Below are 11331 nucleotides of genomic sequence, written 5' to 3'. Positions count from 1 at the left end.
GGCTAACTTTTGCATTTTTTGTTGTGACGGGGTTTTACCATATTGCCCAGGCTGGTCTTGAACTCCTGGTCTCAAGAGATCCTCCCACCTCAACTTCCCAAAATGCTGGGATTGCAGGCATGAGCCACTGTGCCCAGCCTACACGTATCATTTCTGTAATGATACAGAAGCTACTCTGCTATAATTTTAAAAAAATTAATAGACTATTTTGTTAGCAGTTTTAGGTTTACGTAAAAATTGAGACCAGGTGCAGTGGCTCACGCCTGTAATCTCAGCACTTTGGGAAGCTGAGCCAGGTGGATCACCTGAGGTCGGGAGTTTGAGACCACCCTGGGCAACATGGCGAAACCCTGTCTCTAATAAAAATACAAAAAATTAGCTGGGCGTGGCAGCACGCACCTGTAATACCAGCTACTTGGGAGGCGAACGCAGGAGAATTACTTGAACTCAGGAGGAGGTTGCAGTGAGCTGAGATCGCGCCACTGCACTCTAGCCTGGGCAACAGAGCGAGACTCTATCTCAAAAAAAAAAAAAAAAAAAAGTTGAAGCTGGGCGTGGTGGCTCACTCCTGTAATCCCAGCACTTTGGGAGGCTGAGGCGGGTGGATCACCTGAGGTCAGGAGTTCGAGACCAGCCTGCCCAACATGAAACCCTGTCTCTACTAAAAATACAAAAATATTAGTCAGGTGTGGTGGCACACACCTGTACTCCCAGCTATTCAGGAGGCTGAGGCAGGAGAATCGCTTGAACCCAGGAGGCGGAGGTTGCAGTGAGCCAAGATCACGCCATTACACTCCAGCCTGGGCAACAAGAGCGAAACTCCCATCTCAGAAAAAAAAAAAAAAAATTGAGTGGAAAGTACGATTCCCATATATGCCCTTACTACTACCCTCCACCCCATTTTCCCCAATATCAGCATTAACATTAGTGTGCTACATTTGTTACAGCTGATGAGCCAGTATAGATCCAATATCGATACATTATTAACTAATGCCTGTACTTTACATTAGGGTTCATTCACTCTGTGTTGTATATTCTATGGGTTTTGACAAATGTATAAACACATGTAGGCCGGACATGGTGGCTCACGCCTATAATCCTAACACTTTAGGAGGCCGAGGATGGGGGATCACAAGAGCCCAGGAGGTCGAGACCGTCTTGGGCAACATGGTGAAACCTCATCTCTACAAAAATACAAAAAATTAGCCAGCTATGGTGTCGCATCCCTGTAGTCCCAGCTACTTGGGAGGCTGAGGTGGGAGGATCACCTGAGCCTGAGAGGTCCAGGCTGCAGTGAGCCAAGATCACACTGCTGCATTCCAGCCTGGGCAATAGAGTGAGACCCTGTCTCAAAAAGTGAAAATAAAGACATGTATATACTATTACGCTTGCCAGTTTGTTTATTTGTTTTGTTTGAGACAGGGTCTTGCTCTGTTGCCCAGGCTGGACTGCAGTGGCATGGTCGCAGCTCACTGCAGCCTCAACCTGCTGGGCTCAAGCGATCCTCCTGCCTCAGCCTCTCAAGTAGCTGGGATTATAGGTGTGTGCCACCATGCCTGGCAATTTTTTTTTTTTTTTTAGTAGAGATGAGGTCTCCCTATGTTGCCTAGTCTGGTCTCAAACTCCTGGACTCAAGTGATCCTCACCAAAGCCTCCCAAAGTGCTAAGATCATAGGCGTGAGCCACCATGCCTGGCTTGCTTGCCATTGTTTTTGTTTTGTTTGAGACGGAGTTTCACTCTTGTTGCCCAGGCTGGCGTGCAATGGCGTGATCTCGGCTCACCGCAACCTCCGCCTCCTGGGTTCAAGCGATTCTACTGCCTCAGCCTCCCGAGTAGCTGGGATTACCAAGTAGCTGGGATTACAGGCATGCGCTACCACGCCAGGCTAAGTTTTATATTTTTAGTAGAATTGGGATTTCACCATGTTGACCAGGCTGGTCTCAAATTCCTGACCTCAAGTGATCCACCCACCTCAGCCTCCCAGGGTGCTGGGATTACAGGTGTGAGCCACTGCACCCAGCCTGCATTTTCTTTTACAGACAGGTTTTTGCCATGTTGCCCACACTGGTCTCAAACCCCTGGGCTCATGTGATCCTCATACCTCGGCCTCCCAAAGTGCTGGAATTAAAGGCATGAGCCACCGTGCCCATCCTGTTGACAAAGTTTATTTCGTTTTTTTTTTTTTTTTTTCTTTTGAGAGAGTTTCACTGTTGTTGCCCAGGCTGGAGTGCAGTGGCGTGAACTTGGCGCACCACAACCTCTGCCCCCCCCGGGTTCAAGCCATTCTCCTGCCTCAGCCTCCTGAATAGCTGGGATTACAGGCATGTGCCACAACACCTGGCTAATTTTGTGTTTTTAGTAGAGACGGGATTTCTCCGTGTTGGTCAGGCTGGTCTCGAACTCCCGGCCTCAGGTAATCCGCCCGCCTCAGCCTCCCAAAGTGCTGGGATTACAGGCATGAGCCACTGCGCCTGGCCAACAAAGTGTATTTCAAACACTGCAGATAATTGTTGTGGTCTTAATTCATTTGAGGTAATTGGTATTGTCATTCTCATTGTCCTCTTGTGAGGAGGAATTAGGAACTTATGTCTCTCTAAGGAGGCTATAGTTTTCCTTTTGGGGACCATTGTAGTAGAGAATTCTCACATTCACGCATTTCATTTCCCTAAAGTTAGCCACCGGCCCATGTGGGTAATCTCTAAAGAGGACAACAAGTATTTAGCAGTTATTTCAGAGATAATTTTCTGCCAGCAAATATGGGAAACTTGCATGCATTTTTGAACTCTGCCTGTTCACATCTATTTAGAGAAATGTTCCCAAGTCTTTGTAGGCATCTGAGAAGCTAAAATCCCCAGGCATTTCCCACAGGGCAGGTTCAGTTGTCGTTTTGAGTGGGTAGCGATGGGCTGGGTGGCCTATTAAGTGAAAACATGGTGATCTGTGCACCCACAATGCCTAGGCCCTGCAGACACAAATGCCCAACTTGTTGACCTGTGACTCAGACTTAGACCCCAAAAGGAGATGTTACATACACTCTGTTCTTTATTGAAATAATCCGGCTTGAATGAGTTGGCTGGAAATATAGTATTTGTAGGAATAAATGGTCTTCCACATCAACATAATGGAATTCAGTCGAGAGGAATATTACTGGGGATGTAAATATGCTTTAAAAACAGGCTGGGACCAGGCACGGTGGCTCACACCTGAAATTCCAGCACTTCTGGAGGCCAAGGCAGGTGGATCACTCGAGGTCAGGAGTTGGAGACCAGCCTGCAACATGGCGAAACCACATCTCTACTAAAAGTACAAAAAAATTAGCCGGCTATGGTGGTGTGTGCCTGCAATCCTAGCTACTCGGGAGGCTGAGGCAGGAGAATCGCTTGAACCCAGGAGGCGGAGGTTGTAGTGAGCCGAGATCATGCCACTACACTCCAGCCTGGGAGACAGAGCAGGACTCCGTCTCAAAAAAAAAAAAAAAAAAAAAGAAAAGAAAAAAGAGGCTGGGTGCCATGGCTCACACCTGTAATCCCATTGCCTTGGGAGAAGTTTCTCTTAAGCCCAGGAGTTTGAGACTAGCCTAGGCAACATGGAGAAAACCTGTCTCTACAAAATATACAAAAATTAGCAGGGCGTGGTGGTGCATGCCTGTAGTCCCAGCTACTCAGGAGGCTGAGATGGGAGGATCACTTCAGCCTAGGAGATTGAGGCTGCAGTGAGCTATGGTTGTGCCACTGCACTCCAGTCTGGGCAACAGAACAAGACCCTGTTTCAAAAAAAAGAAAAGAATAAAAGAAAAGTGTTACAACAATGCCAGCACTGTACTGGAAGACAGTAATCAAAGAAGTAAAACTGTATCTATTCACAGATGATGTGATTTTATAGATATGAAATCCTGAAGAACACACACACATACACACACAAACAAACTTATTAGAGCTAATACATTCCACAAAATTAGCGTCCATGATCAACACACAAAAACCTCTTACTTGTATTTCTGTACACTGGCAATGAACAACCCAAAAATGAAATTAAACATTCTTGGCCAGATGCAGTGGCTCACGCCTGTAATCCCAGCATTTTGGGAGGCTGAGGCGAGCAGTTTGCCTGAGGTCAGGAGTTCGAGACCATCCTGGCCAACATGGTGAAACTCTGTCTCTACTGAAAATACAAAAATTAGCCAGGTGTGGTGGCAGGTGCCTGTAATCCCAGCTACTCAGGAGGCTGAGGCAGGAGAATCGCTTGTACCCGGGAAGCAGAGGTTGCAGTGAGCCGAGATTGTGCCATTGCACTGCAGCCTGGGTGACAACGGCAAGACTTTGTCTCAACAACAACGAAAAAAAATTATCAGGCAGACCCCCTGAGTACAAACAAAATTTTTTTTTTTTTTTTTTGAGACGGAGTCTTGCTCTGTCGCCCAGGCTGTAGTGCAGTGGCACGATCTCGGCTCACTGCAAGCTCTGCCTCCCGGGTTCACACCATTCTCCTGCCTCAGCCTCCCAAGTAGCTGGGACTATAGGTGCCCGCCACCACGCCCGGCTAATTTTTTTGTATTTAGTAGAGACGGGGTTTCATCGTGTTAGCCAGGATGGTCTCGATCTCCTGACCTCATGATCCACCCGCCTCGGCCTCCCAAAGTGCTGGGATTACAGGCGTGAGCCACCGCGCTCGGCCCAAGATTTTTAATTAAAAATGTTTTAAACAGGCTGGGTGTGGTGGCTCGCACTTGTAATCCCAGCACTTTGGGAAGCCAAGGTGGGCGGATCACTTGGTATCAGGAGTTCAAGACCAGCCTGGCCAACATGGTGAAACCGTGTCACTACTAAAAAAACAACAATTAGCTGGGTGTGGTGGCACGCACCAGTAATCTCAGCTACTCAGACGCTGAGGCAGGAGAATCGCTTGAACCCGGGAGGCTGAGGTTACAGTGAGCCAAGATCACACCATTGCACTCTAGCCTGGGCAACAGAATGAGGCTGCGTCTCAAAAAAAAATTTTATGGTAGCTCACGCCTGTAATCCTACCACTTTGGGAGGCCAAGGTGGGTGGATCACAAGGTCAAGAGTTCAAGACCAGCCCGGCCAACATGGTGAAACCCCGTCTCTACTAAAAATACAAAAGTTACCTGGGCATGGTGGTGTGCGCCTGTAATCTCAGCTACTTGGGAGGCTAAGGTGAAGAATTGCTTAACTGGGACCCAGGAGGCAGAGGTTGCAGTGAACCAAGATTATGCTGGCACTGCACTCCAACCAGGGCTGCAGAGCAAGACTCCATCACAAAAAAAAAATTTTTTTTAGTCCGGGCACGGTGGCTCACCCCTGAAATCCCAGCACTTTGGGAGGCTGAGGGCGGATCACGAAGTGAAGAGATCGAGACCATCTGGCCAACATGGTGAAACCCTGTCTCTATTAAAAATAGAAAAATTTGCTGGGCACGCACCAGTAGTCCCAGCTACTTTGGAGGCTGAGGCAGGAGTATCGTTTGAACCCAGGAGGTGGAGGTTGCAGTAAGCTGAGATCGCACTATTGCACTCCAGCCTGGCAACAGGGCAAGACTCTGTCTCAAAAAAAAAAAAAAAAAAAAAAAAGAAAGGTTAAAACTTCATTTTACAATAGCATCAAACATATAAAAAATACTTAGGAACAAAAGAGGTCCAAGGCTGGGCGTGGTGGCTCATGCCTGTAATTCCAGGACTTTGGGAGGCTGAGGCAGGTGGATCACAGGGTCAAGAGATCGAGACCATCCTTGCCAACATGGCGAAACCCCATCTCTACTAAAAATACAAAAATTAGCTGGGCACAGTGGCACATGCCTGTAGTCCCATCTACTCAGGAGGCTGAGACAGGAGAATCACTTGAACCCGGGAGGCCAAGGTTGCAGCGAGCCAAGATCGCACCACTGCACTCCAGCCTGGTGACAGCACGACTCCATCTCAAAAAAAAAAAAAAAAAAGCAATATTACCTCAGTTGATCTGTAGATTTCCTGTCTGATATCTCTGTCAGAATACCAGCTGTGTTTGACAAGCTGACCCTAAAATCCATATGAAAACTCACGGGCCGGGGCCAGATGCATTGGCTCACGCCTGTAATCCAAGCACTTTGGGAGGCCGAGGTGGGCGGATCACCTGAGGTCAGGAGTTCAAAACCCGCCTGGCCAACATGGCAAAACCCCATCTCTACTAAAAATAACAAAAATTAGCTGGTTGTGGTAGCATGTGCCTGTAATCCCAGCTACTCGGGGGGTTGAGGCAGGGGAATCGCTTGAACATGGGAGGTGGAGGTTGCAGTGAGCTGAGATCGCGCCACTGCACTCCGCATTGTTGATAGAGTGAGACTCTTGTCTCAAAAAAAAAAAAAAAAAAAAGGCCGGGCGCGGTGGCTCACACCTGTAATCCCAGCACTTTGGGAGGCTGAGGCGGGTGGACCACGAGGCCAGGAGATTGAGACCATCCTCACTAACACAGTGAAACCCCGTCTCTACTAAAAATACAAAAAATTAGTGGGGTGTGGTGGCAGGCGCCTGTAGTCCCAGCTATGTGGGAGACTAAGGAAGGAGAATGGCGTGAACCTGGGAGGCGGAGCTTGCAGTGAGCCGAGATCACGTCACTGCACTCCAGCTTGGGTGACAGAGCGAGACTCCGTCTGAAAAAAAAAAAATCAGGGACACAAAATAACTAAAACAATCTTTAAAAAGAGGAACAAAGTCGGAGGAGTCACATTTCCTCTTTTATTTTATTTATTCATGTTTTTATTGTTATTGAGATGGAGTCTCACTCTGTCACCCAAGCTGGAGTGCAGTGGCACCATCTCAGCTCACTACAACCTCCGCCTCCCAGGTTCAAGTGATTGTTCTGCCTCAGCCTCCCAAGTAGCCGGGATTATATGCATGCGCCACCACACCTGGCTAATTTTTGTATTTTTAGAAGAGATAGGGTTTCGCCATGTTGGGTGTTGGCCAGGCTAATCTCAAACTCCTGACCTCAGGGGATCCACCTGCCTTGGCCTCTCAAAGTGTTGGGATTACAGGCATGAGCCCCTGTGCCCAGCCAAAAATGTTTTTTTTGTAGAGATGGGGTCTGTTACCCAGGCTGGTCTCAAATTCCTGGGCTCAAGCGATCTCCCACCTTGGCCTCCTGAGGTGCTGGAAGAGGTAAATCTTCATGACCTTGGACCTAACAATGATTTTTTCTTTTTCTTTTTTCTGTTTTCACAGCCTGTTGGACTGAATGGCAATGGTTTTATTGATATGGCATCAAAAGCACAATTTAGAAAATAAAAAATAGACAAATTGGACATCATCAAAATTAATTTTTCTTTTTTCCCAGAAACTCACTTTTGTTTTATTTTTACTTTATTTTATTGAGATGGAGTCCTGTTCAGTCACCCAGGCTGGAGTGCAGTGGCGCAATCTCTGCTCACTGCAACCCCCGCCTTCCGGGTTCAAGTGATTCTCCTGCCTCAGCCTTCCGAGTAGCTGGGATTTCAGGCGTGCGCCACCATGCCCGGCTAATTTTTTTGTATTTTTAGTAGAGACGGGGTTTCACCGTGCTGGCCAGGTTGGTCTCGAACTCCTGACCTTGTGATCCACCTGCCTCGGCCTCCCAAAGTGCTGGGATTACAGACGTGAGCCACCATGTCCAGCCTCAAAATTAAAAATTTTGAGCATCAAAGAGGGAATGAAAAGATAACCCACAGAACAGGAGAAAATATTTGCAAATCATGTATCTGCCAAGTATCTAGTATTCAATATAAATGAAAAATGCCTACAACTTATCAGCAGAAAGACAATTTGATTTTAAAATGGGCAAAGGTGAGGTGTGGTGGCTCACACCTGTAATCCCAGCACTTTGGGAGGCTGAGGCAGGAGGATGGCTTGCACCCAGGAGTTCAAGACCAATCTGGATAACAAAGGAAGAACCCATCTCTACAAAAAAAAAGAATGAAAAAATTAGCTGGGCGTGGTGGTACATGCCAGGTCCCAGCTACTTGGGAGGCTGAGGTGAGAACTGCTTGAACCCAGGAAGTTGAGGTTATGGTGAGCTGTAGTCATACCACTGCACTCTAGCCTGGACGACAGAGCAAGACCCTGTCTCAAAATAAAAAATAAAAAATAAAATAAAATAAAATAGGCTGGGTGCGGTGGCTCACGCCTGTAATCCTAGCACTTTGGGAGGCCAAGGCGGGCGGATCATGAGGTCAGGAAATCGAGACCATCCTGGCTAACACGGTGAAACCCCGTCTCTACTAAAAATACAAAAAATTAGCTGGGTGTGGTGGCGGGTGCCTGTAGTCCCAGCTACTTGGGAGGCTGAGGCAGGAGAATGGCATGAACCTGGGAGGCAGAGCTTGCTGTGAGCCAAGATCGCGCCACTGCACTCCAGCCTCGGTGACGAGCGAGACTTCATCTCAAAAATAAATAAATAAAAATAAAGTAGCAAAGAACTTGTGTAGATATACAAAGATACACAAATGGCCAAGAAGCACATAAAGAGATGCCTAACATCATAAGTCATTAGGCAAATGTCAATCAAACCACAATGAGGCCAGACATGGTGGCTCATGCCTGTAATCCCAGCACTTTGGGAGGCCGAGGTGGGTGGATCACAAGGTCAGGAGTTCAAGACCAGCCTGGCTAGCATGGTGAAACCCCGTCTCTACTAAAAATACAAAAATTAGTTGGGCGTGGTGGTGTGTGCCTATAGTCCCAGCTACTCAGGAGGCTGAGGCAGGAGAATCGCTTGAATCCGGGAGACGGAGGTTGCAGTGAGCTGAGATCACGCCACTGCACTCCAGCCTGGCAACAGAGCGAGACTCTGTCACAAAAAAAAAAAAAAAAAAAAAAAAAATGCTGGGTGCAATGGCCTATGCCTGTAATCCCAGCACTTTGGGAGACTGAGGCAGGCAGGTCACTGAGGTCAGGAGTTTGAGACCAGCCGGGCTAACACAGCAAAAACCCATCTCTACTAAAAATACAAAAAGTAGCTGACACATGCCTGTAATCCCAGGTACTTGGGAGGCTGAGGCAGGAGAATCGCTTGAACCCCAGAGGCAAAAGTTGTGGTGAGCCGAGATTGCGCCACTGCACTCTAGCCTGGGTGACAGAGCAAGACTCTGTCTCAGAAAAATAAATAAATGGAAAACTATTTACATGTCCAAAATCTAAATGGAAAGGATAATTACATATACTTGAATGAGCTCTTTGCTGAGTACACTGTTTTGTTTTCTCTTTAGCAAATGTACGAATTTCATGAGAAAATCTAATGAAATCACACAGGTCCACAATATGACTAACACGAAGTTGAAATTAGGCTGTCATTGCTAAGATTTTTTGCTTAGTGATGGAAGCAGGTATTGCCATGTTCTCCAAATGTTTGTAAAGGTGCTTTGTGGATGTGGTGGCTCACACCTGTAATCCCAGCACTTTGGAGGCTGAGGTGGGTGGATCAGTTGAAGCCAGGAGTTTGAGACCACCCTGGGCAACATGGCGAAATGCTGTCTGTACTAAAAATACAAAAATGAAGCTGGGCACGGTGGCTCACGCCTGTAGTCCTAGCACTTTGGGAGGCCAAGGCAGGCGGATCACTTGAGGTCAGGAGTTGGAGACCAGCCTAGCCAACATGATGAAACCTCGTCTCTACCAAAAAATCCAAAAATTAGCAGGATATGGTGGGGCATGCCTAAGTCCCAGCTATTCCAGAAGCTGAGGCGAGAGAATCACTTGAACCTGGGAGGCGGAGGTTGCAGTGAGCAGAGATAGTGCCTCTGCAGTCCAGCCTGAGCGACAGAGCAAGACCACATCTCAAAAAAAAAAAAAAATTAAAAATACAAAAATTAGCCAGGTGTGGTGGTGCACACCTGTAATCCCAGTTACTCGGGAAGCTGAGGTGGGAGGATCGCTTGAGCCTGGGAGGGAGGGGAGGTTGTACTGAGCTGAAATGGTGCCACTTAACTGCAGCTTGGGTGACAGACAGACCCCAGGTCAGAAAAATAAAAATTTAAAAAGGTGCCTGTGGAATGTGCACAGCCATTGGTGTGTCACAAACCTGTATGTTTATTGCGAACCCATCTTTGCTTTGTGACCCTGAAAGTTACTATCTCCCCATCAGGTTTTTCTCTGCAAAAGGGGGAAATAACTGATAAATATTAGTTCTCTTCCTTTAAATGAGTAAGCTTGCAATTTATTTCTCTTATCTCTGGAAAACATAAGAGCACCCCACTTGTAGTTATTCTTCATCTTGGGGAATGAGGGCCTAGTTTAACTCTTTAAGTGTAGGAATAAAGTAATTCATGAAAGCTGGGTGTGGGGGCATGCACCTGTAGTCTTAGCTACTCAGAAGGCTGAATCGGGAGGATTGCTTGAAGCCAGGAGTTCAAGACCAGCCTCTACTACAAGACTTTTTTTTTTTTTTTTTTTGAGATGGAGTCTCACTCTTGTTGCCTAGGATGGAGTTCAATGGCATGACCTTGGCTCACTGCAACCTCTGCCTCCTGGGTTCAAGAAATTCTCCTGCCTCAGCCTTCCGAGTAGCTGGGATTATAGGCACCTGCCACCACGCCCGGCTAATTTTTTATATTTTTAGTAGAGACGGGGTTTCACCATGTTGGCTAGGCTGGTCTCGAACTCCTGACGTTAAATCCCAGCCTCCCAAAGTGCTGGGGTTACAGGCATAAGCCACAACGCCCGGCTTACCAGACCTTTTTTTTCAGATGGAATCTCGCTCTGTTGGCTCAGGCTGGAGTGCAGTGGCGTGATCTCAGCTCACTTCAACCTCCGCCTCCCAGGTTCAAGTGATTCTCCTGCCTCAGCTTCCCAAGTAGCTGGGATTACAGGCACCTGCCACCATGCCTGGCTAATTTTTATATTTTTAGTAGAGATGGGGTTTCACCATGCTGGCCAGGCTGGTCTTGAACTCCCGACCTCAGCCTATCCACCTGCCTTGGCCTCCCAAAGTGCTGGGACTACAGTCATGAGCCACCATGCCTGGCTACAAGGCTTTTAAAAATTAGCTGGGCATAGTGGTGCACTCCTGTAGTCCCAGCCAATCAAGAGGCTGAAGTGGGAGGATCACTTGAAACCAGGATTTGGAGGCTGCAGTGAGCTACTGTGGTGCCACTGCACTCCACCCTGGGCAACAGAGTGAGATCCTGCGTGTAAAACAAAACAAAACAACAACAACAAAAAAATTATGTAGTTTCGCCAAGAGGTGGAAGGTGGAAGAGCCTCACTGACATTCAGACCAATTTAATGACAGGTCTTGGATTGAGATATACATATTTTGAGATGAAATTTTGCTCTTGGCGCCCAGGCTGGAGTGTAGTGACGCAATATC

Source organism: Nomascus leucogenys, chromosome 10 (genome assembly GCF_006542625.1).
Source record: "Nomascus leucogenys isolate Asia chromosome 10, Asia_NLE_v1, whole genome shotgun sequence".
NCBI classification, from domain to species: Eukaryota; Metazoa; Chordata; class Mammalia; order Primates; family Hylobatidae; genus Nomascus; species Nomascus leucogenys.
This window is presented reverse-complemented; position numbering follows the sequence as displayed.